Source organism: Macaca fascicularis, chromosome 15 (genome assembly GCF_037993035.2).
Source record: "Macaca fascicularis isolate 582-1 chromosome 15, T2T-MFA8v1.1".
Taxonomy (NCBI): Eukaryota; Metazoa; Chordata; class Mammalia; order Primates; family Cercopithecidae; genus Macaca; species Macaca fascicularis.
Window position 1 is genome coordinate 65,538,058 of NC_088389.1, and position 19,626 is coordinate 65,557,683.

General features: G+C 43.8%; 1 protein-coding gene and 1 non-coding gene across 3 annotated transcripts in view; both read right to left on the reverse strand.

The window, feature by feature from the left end:
* UBE2R2 (ubiquitin conjugating enzyme E2 R2) overlaps positions 1 to 19,626 on the reverse strand; it is a 113,500-nt gene that overhangs the window by 58,566 nt on the left and 35,308 nt on the right. The window lies entirely within an intron of this gene.
* LOC123569281 (U4atac minor spliceosomal RNA) lies at positions 532 to 657 on the reverse strand. The gene has a single exon (XR_006692919.1). It is a non-coding gene; the product is annotated as a U4atac minor spliceosomal RNA (small nuclear RNA).

Here is a 19,626-nt window from a genome sequence, read left to right on the forward strand (position 1 = left end):
CCCAGGTTCAAGCGATCCTCTCACCTCAGCCTCCCAAGCAGCTAGGACTAGAGGGCTGCACCACTACACCCAACTAGTTTTTTTCATTTTTAGTAGAGACAGGATTCTGCCGTATTGCCCAGGCTGGTCTTGAGCTCCCGAGCTCAAGCAATCCACCCACCCTAGTCTCCCAAAGTGCTGGGATTATAGGCATGAGCCACCATGCCTGGCCAAAAAACAATTACATATGAATAATTAAATATCTCCCAATTATTCCTGCTACCTATTTATTAACATACTATTAAATAGGTGAAAAAGTTTCCTAGTCCTAAATATAATTGTACTCGGTAATAGCTCAGTTGATGGCAAATGTAGTATTTACTGTTGTATTTGGATCTGTGCCTGGATTTAGTGTGAAATGAGGATATTCCCACTGCTGAGTTTTTCTGCTCTGTCATCAGCTCACATCTGCCATAGGATATGTTTCCAACATAACATCAGCAAACGCAATCAAGACATATTTTTGGGGGGGAGGGTAGAGCAGGTTTTCATTTTTCCAAAAATTGCACCAAGGTAAAGCAAAGCTCCAGCTGAGGTGGGAGTGCTGTGTAGGCATTAGCAGTGCTGCCCTCGCTATGCACTCCTTGGATAGTAGCACAACCCCAAGAAAAGGGTGGTTAAAACATGCTTTCTTATTAACTTGCTGAAAGTGTCAAAAGTCTGCCAACTACAAATCTTTAAATTGTTCAATAATAGTATGTGGGAAAGAAAAGTGTGTATACACACATCCCCCCCAGTGAGGCTATATAATGTGCTGCAGGTTTTAAGGTCAAACTGACAGAAGGGCTGGGATCCTGGCTAAGCCCCACCCTTAAGTTTGCCCAAAGTGAAAACATCTGACCCTATTTTTCAGCCCAAATGTTGCCTTTTTGGCCTGCTCCGCCCCTATCCTGTGCCCATAAAAGACTTCAGCTGGCAGAGCAACACACGCGGCTGAGTGTCAAGGGTACACGCAGCTTGAGCATACGAGACTACAGAAAATTTCCGCTATCTTCAGACAGTGCGACTTCGGAGAGGGGCCTGCCAGAGACAGCTCGGCTTCAGGGAAAGATCACCTTCCCATCCCCTTTCCAGCCTCCCTTTCCGCTGAGAGCCACCCACTGCTCAATAAAGTCTTCTGCATTCATCACCTTTCAAACAGTTCGTGTGACCTGATTCTTTCTGGACACCAAACAAGAACAGGGTGCCGAAAGGTCAGAGGCCACCATCCGGACTGACCCTCCACTGAGTTGGCTGGCACTTGGCAGGCCCTGGACTGCAGAGCTGAAAAGAGCATTGGTTGTAACATGCTTGGACGCTGCTGCGGGCCCTCACAGAGCCTGCACCTACCAGAGTAGCGACCCGCTGGTTCATTCGCTCCAGTTCCCCCGCACTGGCTCGCTTGCTCGCACGCTCCCTCCCGCCAATAGTGGCCAGCAGAGGGCGGAGTGAAACGAACCACCCCAGTTCCGCCCGCGAAGGGGGTTCAAGGGAACTATCCTGTCTCAAAACTATGAATCTTAATTAAAAATCCCAGTCTAGGCCGGGCGCGGTGGCTCACGCCTGTAATCCCAGCACTTTGGGAGGCCGAGGCGGGTGGATCACAAGGTCAGGAGATCGAGACCACGGTGAAACCCCGTCTCTACTAAAAATACAAAAAATTAGCCGGGCGCGGTGGCGGGCGCCTGTAGTTCCAGCTACTCAGGAGGCTGAGGCAGGAGAATGGCGTAAAACCAGGAGGCGGAGCTTGCAGTGAGCCGAGAACGCGCCACTGCACTCCAGCCTGGGCGACAGAGCGAGACTCCGTCTCAAAAAAAAAAAAAAAAAAAAAAAATCCCAGTCTAGGGGCTGGGCGCGGCGGTTCACACCTGTAATCTCAGCACTTTGGGAGGCTGAGGCAGGCGGATCACGAGGTCAGGAGTTCAAGACCAGCCTGGCCAACATAGTGAAACCCCATCTCTACTAAAAACACAAAAATTAGCCAGGTGTGGTGGTGGGCGCCTGTAATTCCAGCTACTCGGGAGGCTGAGGCAGAAGAACTGCTTGAACCCGGAAAAAAAGTTTAATTTAGAATTACTATAATACTTATCTCAAAATAAAAATGAAATATAAATAACAGGAAATCCCTGTCCTCTTATTAGACTCTAAAAAGCACAGACCTTAAAAAGGAGACTTTATTGTAGTCTCAATATTAATACTGATAGTTCTCTGTATTTTTAAATTTTTATTCATTAATTTAATTTAATTTAATTTTTTTGAGATGGAGTCTCGCTCTGTTGCCCAGGCTGGAGTGCAGTGGCGTGATCTCAGCTCACTGCAAGCTCCGTCCCCCGGGTTCACGCCATTCTCCTGCCTCAGCCTCCCATGTAGCTGGGACTACAGGCGCCCACCACCATGCCTGGCTAATTTTTTTTTTTAATTTTTAGTAGAGACGGGGTTTCACCATGTTAGCCAGGATGGTCTCGATCTCCTGACCTCGTGATCCACCCGTCTCAGCCTCCCAAAGTGCTGGGATTACAGGTGTGAGCCACCGCGCCCAGCCTTTATTTTTGTTTTGAGACAGGGTCTTGCTCTGTTGCCCAAACTGGAGTGCAATGGTATGATCACAGCTCACTGCAACCTCTGCCTCCCGGTCTCAGGCAATCCTCCCACCTCGGCTTCCTGAGTTGCTGGGACCACAGACAGATGTGAGTCACCACAGCCAGCTTTTAAAAAATTTTTTGCAGAGGTGGAGTTTTGCCATGTTGCCCAGGCTGGTCTTGAACTCCTGGATTCAAGCAATCCACCTGCCTAAGCCTCCCAATGTGCTGGTGTAAGCCACGATGCCTGGCCCTCTACATTCTTTTTTGTTTTCTGTTTTTGAGACAGTCTTGCTCTGTTACCCAGGCTGGAATACCATGGCACGATAGCTCACTGTAGCCTCCACCTCCCAGGTTCAAGCAATTCTCCTGCCTCAGCCTCCCAAGTAGATGGGGGTACAGGCGTGTGCCACCATGCCGGACTAATTTTTTGTATTTTTTAGTAGAGATGGGGTTTTGCCATGTTGGCCAGGCTGGTCTCGAACTTCTGACCTCAGGTGATCCACCCACCTTGGCCTCCCAAAGTGCTGGGATTACAGGCCTGAGCCACCAAGCCCAGCCTCCTCTGTATTTTTTTTAATGCAGTAATTAAAAAATGTTTCTTTCAGCTTGGAAAGTAAAGCCATTTCCTCCCAAAAACAAATGCTAGAGAACCAACAGCAGGGTAATGGAACAGTAGAAAAAAAATTTGGACTTTTGGTAAAAAAACAGTGAACATACATATTTACTACTGCCTCCTCACAAACTAGGTTTACTAAGTTTACAGAAAAGGGATTTTTATTTTTAAACTCATAGACCCATGAGGACAAATGGGAGGACCCAAAAGAAACAAAATTTTGGAAGTTGGAAACCAGAAAAATATGTAGTAAATACTTTAGAAGACCAGACTGTGGTCAGAAAACCAAGGAACAGGCTTACTTTCTCCACAGAACCAGGGAAAAACTCATCAACCGGAGGCACTGACAGCAAATAATGCTGGTTAATTGATGGACTGGTCAAAAGTGAGTAGACAGATGGCCAGACACGGTGGTTCACGCCTGTAATCCCAGCACTTTGGGAGGCCGAGGTGGGCAGATCACGAGGTCAGGAGTTCAAGACCAGCCTGGCCAATATGGTGAAACCCTGACTCTACTAAAAATACAAAAATTAGCTGGGCATGGTGGCACATGCCTGTAATCCCAGCTACTTGGGAGGCTGAGGTAGGAGAATCACTGCACTCCAGCCTGGGTGACAGAGTGAGGCTCTGTCTCAAAAAAAATAAAATAAAAATAAAAATATTATAGACAGAGCCTCTATCCCAGGCTAATCAAGGACTAGCCCACACCACACTAAAGACTAGAGGTTTACTCTGTCACAACTAAACCAGAAACACAGGGATCAGGAAACAAATCAAAATAGAGAAAAAAATCTAACTACAGAATTGTAAGATCCTAGACTCCCTTTTTCCACCTGTCTCTTCCAACACTTGCAATCAAATCTGTATACATACCACGCAGGAGAAGAGATTCCTCTCTGAGGTAGCTGATCATCTCCCACAGAGGAAACACACAAAACAATAATAGATAGGGGCCTCCCAAACAGATCAGCCCAGTCAGATTACCATACAGTAACATTAAACACTTCACAAATTTTGCCTTTCACACAGGGCTGAACTTTTCATCTGCTTTTCAGTACCTGACTCTTAAATATAAACAAACAAGATGGATTTCCAGAAATTCTTAGAGGCAAACACAAAAGGAAACAAAACACCTTGGAGAAAAAAAAAAAATCTCAAAAAATATAATTTATGTTCTCAGAATGTTAAGATATAAAATCCGTAAAAGAAGAACAGGAGGCCAAAAAGGGAGGGAATTCAAATTATAAAAAACGGCGTGGGGAGAGGGGGTCTTTGGCCAGGCACAGTGGCTCGCACCTGTAATACCAGCACTTTAGGAGGCCGAGGTGGGTGGATCACTTGAGGTTAGTAGTTCAAAACCAGCCTGTCCAACGTGGTGAAACCCCGTTTCTACTAAAACACAAAAAAATTAGCCGGGCGTGGTGGCACGCACCTGTAATCCCAGCTAATTGGGAGGCCGAGGCAGGAGAATTGCTTGAACCCAGGAGGCTGAGGTTGCAGTGAGCTGAGATCATGCCACTGCACTCCAGCCTGAGCGACAGAGCGTGACTGTCTCAAAAAACAAAAAAGGGGCGGGGCGGGGTTAAAAATAAAAATTATGGGCCGAGCACGGTGGCTCACGCCTGTAATCCCAGCACTTTGGGAGGCCAAGGCAGGCGGATCATGAAGTCAGAAGATTGAGAACATCCTGGTTAATGGTGAAACCCCGTATCTACTAAAAAAATACAAAAAATTAGCAGGGCATAGTGGTGGGCACCTGTAGTCTCAGCTACTCAGGAGACTGAGGCAGGAGAATGGCACGAACCCAGAAGGCGGAGCTTGCAGTGAGCTAACGCCACTGCACTCCTGCCTGGGCAACAGAGCGAGACCCAGTCTCAAAAAAAAAAAAGGAAAAATTATGGCCGGGCCCGGTGGTTCACGCTTGTAATCCCAGCACTTTGGGAGGCAGAGGTGGGCAGATCACAAGGTCAGGAGATCGAGACCATCCTGGCCAACATGGTGAAACCTCATCTCTACTGAAGAAGAAGAAAAAAAAAGAAAATTAGCTAGGTGTGCTGGCATGTGTCTGTAGTCCCAGCTACTTGGAAGGCGGAGGCAGGAGAATTGCTTAAACCCAGGAGGTAGAGGTTGCAGTGAGCCGAGATCGCGCCACTGCACTCCAGCCTGGGTGACACAGCGAAACTCCATCTCAAATAAAATAAAATAAAATATAAAAATTTAAATACCACATGCAGTAGTATAACAAATACCTAGAAATAAATCTATAGGGATATGTGTGTAATCGCTATAAAACACCGAAAAGAAAAATTTTAAAGACCCAAATAAACAGAGAGATATACAACACATTCCATAGGCTGAAAGACTCAATATTATTAAGTTGTTCATTGTCCCCAAATAGATCTACAAATTGAATGCAATTCCAATAAAATTCCAGCAGGTTTTCTGTGTGGAAACTGATGATACCAAAATTTATAAATACGTATTTATTTATTGTATGAAAATGCAAAGTCCATAGAATAACCAAACAAAACAATTTTGAAAAAGAACAACAAATTCGGACATACATTGCCGGATTTCAAGACATCATAAGGCTATAGTAATTAAGACTGTGTTGGCCGGGCGCGGTGGCTCAAGCCTGTAATCCCAGCACTTTGGGAGGCCGAGGCGGGTGGATCACGAAGTCAGGAAATCAAGACCATCCTGGCTAACACGGTGAAACCCCGTCTCTACTAAAAAACACAAAAAACTAGCTGGGCGAGGTGGCGGGCGCCTGTAGTCCCAGCTACTCGGGAAGCTGAGGCAGGAGAATGGCGGGAACCCGGGAGGCGGAGCTTGCAGTGACCTGAGATCCGGCCACTGCACTCCAGCCTGGGCGACAGAGCGAGACTCCTTCTCAAAAAAAAAAAAAAAAAAAAAGAAAAAGAAAAAAAAAGACTGTGCTGGCTGGGCGCAGTGGCTCACGCCCATAATCCCAACACTTTGGGAGGCTAAGGAGAGCGGATCATCTGAGGTTAGGAGTTTGAGACCAGCCTGACCAACATGGTAAACAATACAAAATTAGCTGGGCATGGTGATGGGCACCTGTAATTCCAGCTACTTGGGAGGCTGAGGCAAGAGAATCACTTGAACCCAGGAGGCAGAGGTTGCAGTGAGCCGAGATCATGTCATTGTACTTCAGCCTGGGCAACGAGCGTGAAACTCAGTCTTTGAAAAAAAAAAAAAAAAAAAAAAAGACTGTGCTATTGGTGCAAGGCCAAACAACCAAATGGAATAGAAGACAGCATCCAGGCCGGGCGCGGTGGCTCAAGCCTGTAATCCCAGCACTTTGGGAGGCCGAGACGGGCGGATCACGAGGTCAGGAGATCAAGACCATCCTGGCTAACACGGTGAAACCCCGTCTCTACTAAAAAATACAAAAATCTAGCCGGGCGAAGTGGCGGGCGCCTGTACTCCCAGCTACTTGGGAGGCTGAGGCAGGAGAATGGCGTGAACCCGGGAGGCGGAGCTTGCAGTGAGCTGAGATCCGGCCACTGCACTCCAGCCTGGGCGACAGAGCATGACTCCGTCTCAAAAAAAAAAAAAAAAAAGAAGACAGCATCCAGAAACAGACTAATATTACAACAAAGGCACCACTGAACTGCAGTGGTGCCTTTGTTCAAGGATAGTCTTTTCAATGCCACTGGACTGACTGGATATCTACATTCTATATTTTCTATATAGAAAAAATAACCTTGACTCTTGTCTCACGTATTTACAGATAGATCATAGACTTAACTGCAAAACTAAAACTGCAAAGTTTCTAGAAGAAAACAAAAGATCATCTTCATGCTTTAAATCCTAGCCAGAGCAATGAGGCAAGAAAAAGAAACAAAAGGCATTTGAATTGGAGAGAAGTAAAATTACCTCTGCTTGAAGATGACATGATGTTCTTCATAGAAAATCCTAAAGATTATACACACACATATACAAACTGTTAGAAATAATAAATTCAGCAAAGTGGCAGGATTCAAAATCAACATCCACATTAGTACCCAAAACAATCAGCTGCATTTCTATACTCTAACAACAAATCCGAAATAGAAATTAAAGCAATTTCATCTACAACTGCACCAGAAAGAAAAAGATATTTAGAAATAAACTTTATCAAGGAAGCAAAAGACTTGTACACTAGACACCAGCCAGACACAGAGAGGTGCAAGCCTGTAGTCCCAGCTACTCAGGAAGCTAAAGCAGGAGGATTGTTTGTGCCCCGGATTTGAGGTCTCAGTGTACTATTATCACACCTGTGAATAGCCACTGTACTCAAGCCTGGCAACATACCAAAGCTTCATCTCTTAAAAAAAAAAAAAAAAATTAAACAATTATCATATGATCCAGAAATTCCACTTCTGGGTACACAGCCCAAAATGATGAAGAGCAAGGATTCAAACAGATATTTGCATACCTATATTCAGGGCAGCTTATCCACAATAGCAGGGAGGGAAAAAAAAAAAGGAAAAAAAATGGAAGTATCCCAAGTAGCTATCAATGAATAAGTGGATAAACAAAATGTGGCAACATATACAGTGGAATGTTATTCAGCCTCAAAAAGGAGGAAAATTTTGACACATGCTACAACATGAATGAACTTTGAAAACTGCGTTAACTGAAATTCACCAGTAACAAAAGGACAGATACTGCATAATTCCATTTATAAGAGGCACTTAGAATAGTGAAATTCAGAAAGACAGAAAATAGAATAGTGGCCACCAGAGGCCGAAGAGAGGAGGGAAGGAGTTATTGTTTAAAGGGTAAAGAGCTTCAGTTTGGGAAGATGAAAAGATTTCTGGGAATGAATGATGGTGGTGGCTGCACAACACTATGAATGCACTTAATATCACAGAATTATACACTTAAAACTGAAATAGTGAATTTTATGTTATATATATTTTACCACCACAAAAAATAGGAATACTTAGGACACTAGAGGGGACAAAAGTTTTAAAACAGGACACAAAAAGTAATATCCATAAAAGAAAACATTGATAATTTTGATTTTACTAAAACCAAGAACTTCTGTTTCATCAAAAAAATCATTAAAACAGGGAACGAGCAAGCCACAGGGTGGAAGAAGTTATTCACAATATATGTATACGGATTCACACACACAATCCAACAAATTATTTAATATGCACAGTATATAAAGAACTCCTACGAATAAGGAAAATACAAAAACACCAAAAAATGAGCAAAAGACTTGAACAGGCATTTCACAAAAGAGGATATCTAAGGGCCGGGAGCGGTGGCTCACGCCTGTAATCCCAGCACTTTGGGAGGCCCAGGCGGGTGGATCGCCTGAAGTCAGGCGTTTGAGATCAGCCTGACTAACAAGGTGATACCCGTCTCTACTAAAAATACAAAAATTAGCTGGGCGTGGTGGCAGGCACCTGTAGTCCCAGCTACTAGGGAAGCTGAGACAGGAGAATTGCTTGAACCTGAGAGGTGGAGGTTGCAGTCAGCTGAGATCGCACCACTGCACTCCAGCCTGGGCAAGGAAGCAAGACTCTGTCTCAAAAAAAAAAAAAAAAAAGTTAATTACATTCCAGTTAAGTATGATAACCATGTGTATTTAAAGAGAGTTCAGGGATGAATTACTGATAAGCACATTAGAAAACTAAATGTGAGTTGGGCACCGGTGTCTCATGCCTATAATCTCAGCACTTTGGGAGGCTGAGGTGGGCAGATCACCTGAGGTCAGGAGTTCGAGACTAGCCTGGCCAACATGATGAAGCCCCATCTCTACTAAAAATACAAAAATTAGCCGAGTGTGGTGGCAGGCACCTGTAATCCCAGGTACTCGGGAGGCTGAGGCAGGAGAATCACTAGAACGTGGGAAATGGAAGTTGCAGTGAGCCAACATTGCTCCACTGCACTCTAGCCTGGCCGACAAGAGTGAGACTCCATCTCAAAAAAAAAACTAAATGTGGAGGGATGAAGAGGAATTCCAGCAAAAACAAAAAACAAAACACTACACTACATGTGTAAGAAAAGGTAATAATAATAATGGTGTATGACATGGTTCAACTGGAACTATTATTTACATAGTCATATTAATGTAAACACTGAAAATTAGTCTACACCAAAACTGTAACTACTGGAAATATGGGGAGCTAATGAGTATGTTTATGGGATGGGGTGTTACAGTAATGAGAGAAATCCTCATCTTCCTTATTGGAAGTATGATAGTTAACAACAAACTAGAAATTTTAAAAATGAAAAGCGGCATTAAAAATATTTAGAAGGCCAGGCGTGGTGGCTCACACCTGTAATCCCAGCACTTTGGGAGGCCAAGACAGGCAGATGACAAGGTCAGGAGTTCAAGACCAGCCTGGCCAATATGGTGAAACCCCGTCTCTACTAAAAAATAAAAAATTAGCCGGGCTGGTGGCGCACGCCTGTAGTCCCAGGTACTTGGGAGGCTGAGGCAGGAGAATCGCTGAACCTGGGAGGCGGAGGTTGCAGTGAGTGAGCTGAGATCACACCACTGCACTCTAGCCTAGGTGACAGAGCAAGAGGAAGGACGGAAGGACGGAAGGACGGAAGGACGGAAGGACAGAAGGAAAGAAGGAAGGAAGGAAGGGAGTTGGGAACAGTGGCTCACACCTGTAATCCCAGCACTTCGGGAGGTCAAGGTGGGAGGATCACTTGAACCCAGGAGTTCAAAGACCAGCCTGGGCAACATGTCAAGACCCCATCTCTAGAAAAAATTTTTAAAAGTTGGCCGTGCACAGTGGCTCACGCCTGTAATCCCAGAACTTTGGCAGGGCAAGGTGGACGCATCACCTGAGGTCAGGAGTTCAAGACCAGCCTGGCCAACACACCGAAACTCTGTCTCTACTAAAAATACAAAAATTAGTCGGGTGTGGGCACACGCCTATAATCCCAGTTACTCAGGAGGCTGAGGCAGGAGAATTGCTTGAACCCAGAAGGCGGAGGTTGCAGTGAGCCAAGATCACGCCATTGCACTCCAGTCTGGGCAACAAGAGTGAAACTCTGTGTCAAAAAAAAAAAAAAAAATTTAAGTTAGCTGAGATTGGTGGCAGGCCTGCAGTACCAGCTACTCAGTAGGCTTCAGGGGGAGAACAGTTTGAGCCCAGGAATTCGTGGCAGCAGTGGGCTATGACTGCAACACCACACTCCAGCCTGGGCGACAAAGCAAGACCCCACCTCTTAAAAGGTAAATTAAGACTAATTAGAAATGTGGGAGTAATTCCAGAAGAGCTGAAAAGGTTCAAAGTATGTTATTACTTTCATAACAACTTTTTAAATAGTTGATTTAATTATTAATAACAATAGAATTATTTAGCATTTTGGGCTCTCCGAGTTTCTATTATTATTACCATGTGTTACATACATATAACTCATGGATGGTTTGTTATGGCTAATCTAAGAAATGTGATCCTTAACAGTCAGGATAAGACATCCTGAATAACTGATCTGAACACAGGAGTTCAAAGCTAAAAGGCCTGTCTGCTTTCCACCACAAGAAGACATTCTAGTGCTAAGGAAGTTTTTCCTTTCTGTTTTTTTCTGCCCTTATTAATGAGGTATCTTTAACACCTCACATACTTATATATATGAACATTAGCAGATAAAATTAGTAATCAGGCCGGACATGGTGGCTCCTACCTGTAATACCAGCACTTTGGGAGGCTGAGGAAAGAGGATTGCTTGAGACCAGGAGTTCAAGGCGTCTGGCCAACATGGTGAAACCCCATCTTACTTGAACCCAGGAGGCAGAGGTTGCAGTGAGCCATGATGAAATCCCATCTCTACTAAAAATACAAAAATTGGCCAGGCGTGATGCTACATGCCAGTAGTTCCAGCTACTCAGGAGGCTGAGGCAGGAGAATCCACTGAACCTGAGAGGTGGAGCATGCAGTGAACCGAGATCACGCCACTGCACTCCAGCAGAGTGAATGACACAGCAAGACTCCATTGCAAAAAAACAAACAAACAAAACCCAATAAAATTAGTAATCAGTTTTGCCCCACATTAGGAGAATGTCCTTAACAAAAGTTTAAAATGATAAGGCGTATCAACTCCAAAACGTACAAAATAAACATCAATTAAATTCTTTCTAAATCTTTCACAAAAAACCCTAAATCTACCATGCACTTTTTTTTTGGGCGGGGGGGGGGGGGGGGCGGTGAGACAGAGTCTCTCTCTGTCCCCTAGGCTGAAGTAAGTGGCAGTGCAATCTTGATCTCGACTCACTGCAATCTCCGCCTCCCGGGTTCAGGTGATTTTCCTGCCTCAGCCTCCCAAATAGCTGGGATTACAGGCACACACCACCACGCCCTGCTAATTTTTGTATTTTTAGTAGAAACAGGGTTTCACCATGTTGACCAAGCTGGGACCTCAGGTGATCCACCTGCTCTGGTCTCCCAAAGTGCTAGGATTATAGGTGTGAACCACCATGCCCAGACTATCATGTACTTTCTTTTTCTTCTTTTTTTTTTTCTGTTTTTTTTGTTTTTGTTTTTGGGAGTCTCGCTCTGTTGCACAGGCTGGAGGAGTACAGTCACACAATTTTGGCTCACTGCAACCTCTGCGTCCTGAGTTCAAGTGATTCTCCTGCCTCAGCCTCCTGAGTAGCTGGGACTACAGGTGCATACCACCATGCCTGGTTAATTTTTTGTATTTTTAGTAGAGATGGGGTTTCGCCGTGTTAGCCAGGATGGTCTCCATCTCCTGACCTCATGATCTGCCCAGCTAGGCCTCCCAAAGCAGGTGTGAGCCACCACGCCAGTGTTACTTTTTTGAGGCATGACACCAAAGATTAAAAACCTTAAAGAAAATAACAGATGAATTTTATAAAATAAAAGTTAAACAATTCTATATAACAAAACATACCGTTTATGTTTAAAAAGGCAAAACCATAAAATGGGGGAAATGTTTACATTTTTTTTCAAAGGGTTATATGAGTGTTTCTAAATCAAGACATAAAGACAAACCCTTCTATAGTAAAACAGGCAAAGGACACAAGCCAAAAAGAAGAAATACACTCTACTACTTACCAGACTATTCATAGATTTTTGAGGATTCTGAGAAGCTTAGCTAGAAAACCACTCCTATAAGCAAAGTGTGTCAGCAACTTTTAAAAACTATAGGATCGCATTTTTTTGTATACCAGTGGGAAAAAATGAGAGCACACAGCATATAATTGAGCCAAAGACAGAAATATATGTCAAACATGTATTTTTTTGACAAGAAAAGAAATGAGCAGTTTGCCTATACTATTTTTGGCAGTCCTGTCTAATTTAGTCACCAGGGAAAGACACTCCCAAATCCTTAAGCAGGGGCTAACATAACGAAAGAAGTTCTGGATATGAGGTTTGCATGACAACCGAATAGGGTTAAATTAAACTACCAGATATGAAGGAGCAAAAGTCTGGCTTATAATGATGGCAAAGGCAAAAGAGAATAAAGAAGGAATCAGGCCGGGCGCGGTGACTCAAGCCTGTAATCCCAGCACTTTGGGAGGCCGAGATGGGCGGATCACGAGGTCAGGAGATCGAGACCATCCTGGCTAATACGGTGAAACCCCATCTCTACTAAAAAATTAAAAAAAAAAAAAAAAAAACTAGCCGGGCGAGGTGGCGGGCGCCTGTAGTCCCAGCTACTCGGGAGGCTGAGGCAGGAGAATGGCGTAAACTCGGGAGGCGGAGCTTACAGTGAGCTAAGATCCAGCCACTGCACTACAGCCTGGGCGACAGAGCAAGACTCCGTCTCAAAAAAAAAAAAGAAGAAATCAGAATCACTAACTTTGGTTGTTTATCATACCAAATGATAAGCAATAAAGCTTTATTATCCACTATTAAAGTGGATCAACAGGCCAGGCATGGTGGCTCACACCTGTAATCCCAGCACTTTGGGAGGCTGAGGCAGGTGGATCATGAGGTCAGGCGTTCAAGACCAGCCTGGCCAACATAGTGAAACCCCGTCTCTACTAAAAATACAAAAAATTAGCCGGGCATGGTGGCGGGTGCCTGTAATCCCAGCTACTTGGGAGGCTGAGGCAGGAGAATCGCTTGAACCTGGAAGGTGGAGGTTGCACTGAGCCAAGATTGTGCCACTGCACTCCAGCCCGGGCGACAGTGTGAGACTCCGTCACAAAAAAAAAAAAGGAAAGAAGGAAGGGAGGGAGGGGAGTAACAAATGGTATCTCTGGGGACAGTCATTTGGAAAAGAAACAACAGACTGAAAAGATTTAAAACCCTCTCATCAATCCATATTTTACTCCATCAAATAACATTCAAGTTTACCTTAAATACGTTATCGCTTTTGAAAAAGCACACAAAATAGATCCTTTAAAATTAAAACTGCAGAAGACAGTTATTACCTAATTACTGAAGACTAGCTTGTTCAAACGTTTTTTATTTGAGACAGGGTCTCACTCTGTCGCCTAGGCTGGAGTGCAGTGACATGATCTCAGCTCACTGCAACCTCCACCTACTGCAACCTCCACCTCCCAGGTTCAAGAGATTCGTGTACCTCAGCCTCCTGAGTAGATGGGATTATAGGCTATGCCTGGCTAATTTTTGTATTTTTGTATTTTGTATTTTTTGTAGAGATGGGGTTTGTAGAGATGTCGGCCAGACTAGTCTCAAACTCCTGACCTCAGGCAATCCGCCCGCCTTGGCCTCCCAAAGTGCTGTGATTAGAGGCATGAGCCACCAACCCCGGCCTGCTTTTTAAAACTTAACACAGGGTTAATGATTGTGGGAGGGTGTAAGGTGTGGGTGGGGTGTCTCGGTCTGTCACCCAGGCTGGAATGCAGTGGCATGATCATAGTTCACTGCAGCCTTAAACTCCTGGGCTCAAGAGATCATCTCACCTCAGCCTTCCAAGTAGCTAGGGCTACAGGCCACCACACCCACATTATTTATTTAAATTTTTTGTAGAGATGGGATCTCACTGTGTTGCCCAGGCTGGCTTCGAACTCCTATACTCAAGTGATCTTCCTGCCTGAGGCAGGAGAATCGCTTGAACCCAGGGGGACAGAGGTTGCAGTGAGCCAAGATGGCGCCACTGTACTCCAGCCTGGGCGACAAGAGTGAGACTCCATCTCCAAAAAAAAGAAATCCTCCATAAACTAAAATGTAAAGAGAATACACTATTAACAGGCATAGTCCTAGAGTAGAATGCAATGATTTAGCACTGATTCTAATTCAAATATATTTTTTTTTTTTTTTTTTTGAGACGGAGTCTCGCTCTGTCGCCCAGGCTGGAGTGCAGTGGCCAGATCTCAGCTCACTGCAAGCTCCGCCTCCCGGGTTCCCGCCATTCTCCTGCCTCAGCCTCCCGAGTAGCTGGGACCACAGGCGCCGCCACCTCGCCCGGCTAATTTTTTGTGTTTTTAGTAGAGACGGGGTTTCGCCGTGTTAGCCAGGATGGTCTCGATCTCCTGACCTTGTGATCCGCCCGTCTCGGCCTCCCAAAGTGCTGGGATTACAGGCTTGAGCCACCGTGCCCGGCCCTAATTCAAATATTTAATATTGGCTGGCAATGGTGACTCATGCCTGTAATCCCAGAACTCTGGGAGGCTGAGGTGGGAGGATTGCTTGAGCTCTATCAGGAGTTGGAAACCAGCCTGGGCAACATGGCGAGACCCCATCTCTAGCAAAATACAAAAAGCCAGGTGTGGTAGTGCATCCCAGCTACTTGGGGGATTGAGACAGGAAGACTGTTTGAGCCTGGGAAGTTGTGGCTGCGCCTTGCCAAGATCATGCCACTGCGTTCCAGCCTGGCTGACAAAGTGAGACACCATCTGAGGAAAAAACAAATTTAACATCTATATCACAGATTAAAAATATTCAAAGAACCAAGTGCTTAACAAAATACACTTATTGTTCTCACCTGTTCTCTACCTTCCTATTTTCTTTAATTTCCGATTAGAATGTAAAGATGAGACAGAAGATGTCTCCTGTCTCTCCTGAGACAGGAGAGTATGGAGTACTATCTTTTGATAATGGCAAGCTACCCTTCGGAATCTAAGTTAGTCTTCCTAAGAAGATTCTAGGGTACTTCAGGATACAATGAAAAACAATTGTTATTTACATCATCCAGTAATGTACTATATAGAGATATGTGAAAGTGAATAAGTATTTTACCTTCAGGAATGGGTAAATTAGCTTTTACTATATGCGATTATTCTGTGAGGTGGGGAAAAGAACTTTTGATTAGGAGAAACTGGGGCCTCATAAAGTTAGCATCTTGGCCTTACAGTAATAAGGACTTTCTAACTTATGTGTAATAAATGAAAGAACATACTCCCAAAGTGCTTTAGCCATTATTAAGGAACAACTTCCATCTTAAGGAGCTTAGCTGAAAAAATAGGGGAAAAAAGGACAAATGAACAATAAACTCTCAAAGACCTACAGGCAAAACAGTTCACATGCCACTCAACAATTTGTCAATTTCTATGTACTTAAAAGCATAAAGGTTAACTATGCAGTCTAATCAGCCACTTGTTCACACACACAGCTACATTATTCCACAGTAACATTATTACCCTACAAATAACTAAATATGATTTTCAAGTATAGTTTATCACAGTAACACTTTCTAATTTAAAATTTAAAAGTCAACACTTGGTCACGGTGGCTCACACCTATAATCCCAGTACTTTGGAAGGCCAAGGTGGGTGGATCACCTGAGGTCAGAAGTTCCAGACCAGCCTGGCCAACATGGTGAAACCCCATCAACTAAAAATACAAAACTAGCCGGGTGTGGTGGTGCACACCTGTAATGCCAACTACTTGGGAAGTTGAGGCAGGAGAATCGCCTGAACCTGCAAGGTGGAGGTTGTAGTGAGCCGAGAGAATGCCACTGCACTCCAGCCTGGGCAACAGAGTGAGATTCCATCTCAAAATAAATAAATAAATAAATAAATAAATAAATAAATAAAAGTCAACACTAATTTCAGTTTAACCACATTAGAATGAACATAAGTACTCATCTCTACTGCCTTCTGAAACCCTACTAAAGTGACAGTAAGGGGAATTTAAAAAAAAAAGCATATAAACTCATAAGGGGCCAGGCAGTGTGGCTTACGTCTGTAATCCCAGCACTTCAGGAGGATGAGACGGGCAGATCACCTGAGGTCAAGAGTTAGAGACCAGCCTGCCAACACAGCAAACCCCAGTCTCTACTAACAATACAAAAATTAGACAGGTGTGGTGGCATGCGCCTGTAATCCCAGCTACTCAGAAGGCTGAGGCAGGAGAATCACTTGAACCCAGGAGGTGGAGATTGCAGTAAGCCGAGATTGAGCCACTGCACTCCAGCCTGGGCGACAGAGCAAGACTGTCTCAAAAAAAAAAAAAAAAAAAAAGGAAGGAAGGAAGAAAGGACGGAAGGACAGAAGTAAAGGGGTTTTATAGTTTAATAGAAAATCTGAAATTAACAGATGAGAATGACAAAGGAAACAACATAAAATGGAAAAAAAAAAAAAAAAAGAAAACTTCAGGAAAAACAAAAGATTTTCCAAGAAAGGTAATGTAATCATACACAACTGGGAAGAGTCAACATAATATATATATATAGTTAATATAAGGTAAACACTTGATATTGCTACACTATAATGGGAAAGATAAAGGAAGGGAAAATGGTGATAAGGTAAGGCTGAGTGGTATAAAAGAGCTAAACTCATGTTCCATAATAGTAAATCAATAGAAAATGCTAAAAATTTAAAAATCATTATTTAGAAATCTAGTGGTAAGTAATGTACCAGAAAACAAACAAGACTAGACAAAGGAAATGTGGGAAGGAATAGGTAAAGCAAGAAACTGTTTCACATCATAAGCCTAGTATTAATAGTTTTTTTAATTTTTAAAATTACATATACATAGAGTATTACATTGATAAAAGCAAATAAAAAATTTCAGAAAATAATGCTTTGCTGAGGACTGACTGGGAGTAGGAGGGCCACTTGGGGAAGGGTGAAAAAAAGCATTTACATTTTGTCCTTGGTTCTCACCCATTTACACTTTGGGAAAATCATTCCCTGTCCCTTGCTTGCCAAGCGTGTACGCAGTAAAATCAGGACAGGGTAAGAGCCTTGCTAGTATAAGGTTTTGTTTGGTTTTTTGAGGCAGGTTCTATCACCCAGGCTAGAGTAAAATGGCACAATCTCAGCTCACGGCAGCTTCAACCTCTCAGGCTCAAGCAATCCTCCCACCTCAGCCTCCCGAGTAGCTGGGACTGCAGGCACATGCCACCATGCCCAGCTATTTTCTGTTTTGCCACGCTGCCCAGGCTGATTTTGAACTCCTGGGCTCAAGTGATCCGCCCACCTCGGCCTCCCAAAGTGCTGGGCTTACAAGCATGAGGCACCTTGCCTGGCTGTAAGGTTTCAATGAAAACAGATGCAGGCTGATTAGCCATCCTCAGCATTCACCGTTCCAGCGTTTCCTCTTACAAGTTCCCTGGCTGGTAGATTATAATTTTAAAAGAAAGTCTCCTTCCACTATGTCTAGGAGTTTCAAAGTACAACTGTATCCAGTATTGTTACATGGTAAAGTGACAGCAATCAGGAATGATCAATGCTGATTTTGTGTTGCCTGGGGATCATCCTCCTCTCAGCAGCAAACAAGAACTTGAACTGAACTGGGATTTCCATTATTTCCCCAATATACATAACCAAACACAGTAGCTGAAAACCCCAGGAAAAAGAAACTCATGAACCAAAATAATTAATCATCCAAAGAATACATACAACTATATCAAGAGATGGACAAAAACCAGAAAAAATATACCATTCTGAATTCCTAAGTTTCTTAAATATATTATCATGCTTATTTTAAGTTCTTGGTCCATCTGTTCCAAAATCCAACAACATTTTCTACAAGACACAAAAAAGACTGAAAAAAATAAAAGGAGAGAAAAATATCATAGGAAAAAAATAAACTGAAGGAAAGCTGAAGAAACAATCTGATAAAATGAAATTCAAGACAAAAAAACGCCATGAGGGGCAGTATGTACTGATAAAAGGAATAATAAAACAAGAAGATACAACCATAACAAACATGTATGCATGTTTGTGACCTAGAAATTACAGTAACAAAATATGTCAAGTAACAAATGAGAGAATGCAGATAAAAATGTATGAATTAACTATTGCGGCCAAGAATGGTGGCTCATGCCCATTACTGACAGTGATAATCCTAGCACTTTGGGAAGCTGAGGTGGGTGGATCATTTAAGCCCAGGAGTTCAAGACCAACCTGGACAACATAGTGAAACTCTGTTTCTACAAAAAATAAAAAAATGTGGAGGTGGGTGCCTGCCTGTAGTCCCAACTACCCAGGAGGCTGAGATGGGAGGATCACCTGAGCCTGGGAGGGCAAGGCTGCAGTGGGCCGTGATTGTGCCACTGCACTCCAGTCTGGGTGACAGAGTGAGACCCTGTCTGGAAAAAAAAAAAAATTGCACTTGCAGATTTTAATACTCCCTTCTCAGAAACGAATAGATCATGCAGAAAAAAATAAAAGTACTGAAGATCTGAACAATATAATTAACAATTCTGGGCTGGGCACAGTGGCTCACACCTGTAATCCTAGCACTTTGGGAGGAGGCCGAGGCAGGCGGATCACGTAAAGTCAGGAGTTCAAGACCAAACTGGCCAACATGGTAAAACCCCATCTCTATAAAAAATACAAAAACTAGCCGGGCGTGGTGGCAGGCACCTGTAACCCCAGCTACTTGGTACGCTGAGGCAGGAGAATCGCTTGCATCCAGGAGGTAGAAGTTGCAGTGAGCTGAGATTGCACCATTGCACTCTGGCCTGGACGACAAGAGCGAAATGCCATCTCGAAAAAAAGAAAAAAACCAATTATCAACCATTAGATAATACACAGAACTCTGTACACAGCAAAGATAAAGAAGGAAGTCTTTTCAAGCACACGTTTACAGCCATAAAGCAAGCCTCAATAAAGTCCAAATAACCGGTATCACAGAGATCACATTAACTATGATATAATGAAATTAGATATTAATACCAAAATGAGAGTTTTGTTAAAAACCAATATATTGGCCGGGCGCGGTGGCTCAAGCCTGTAATCCCAGCACTCTGGGAGGCCGAGACGGGCGGATCACGAGGTCAGGAGATCGAGACCATCCTGGCTGACACGGTGAAACCCCGTCTCTACTTTAAAAAAATACAAAAAACTAGCCGGGCGAGGTGGCGGCGCCTGTAGTCCCAGCTACTCGGGAGGCTGAGGCAGGAGAATGGCGTGAACCCAGGAGGCGGAGCTTGCAGTGAGCTGAGATCCGGCCACTGCACTCCAGCCTGGGCGGCAGAGCGAGACTCCGTCTCAAAAAAAAAAAAAAAAAAAACCAATATATTTAGAAACTAAAACATACTAAGTGA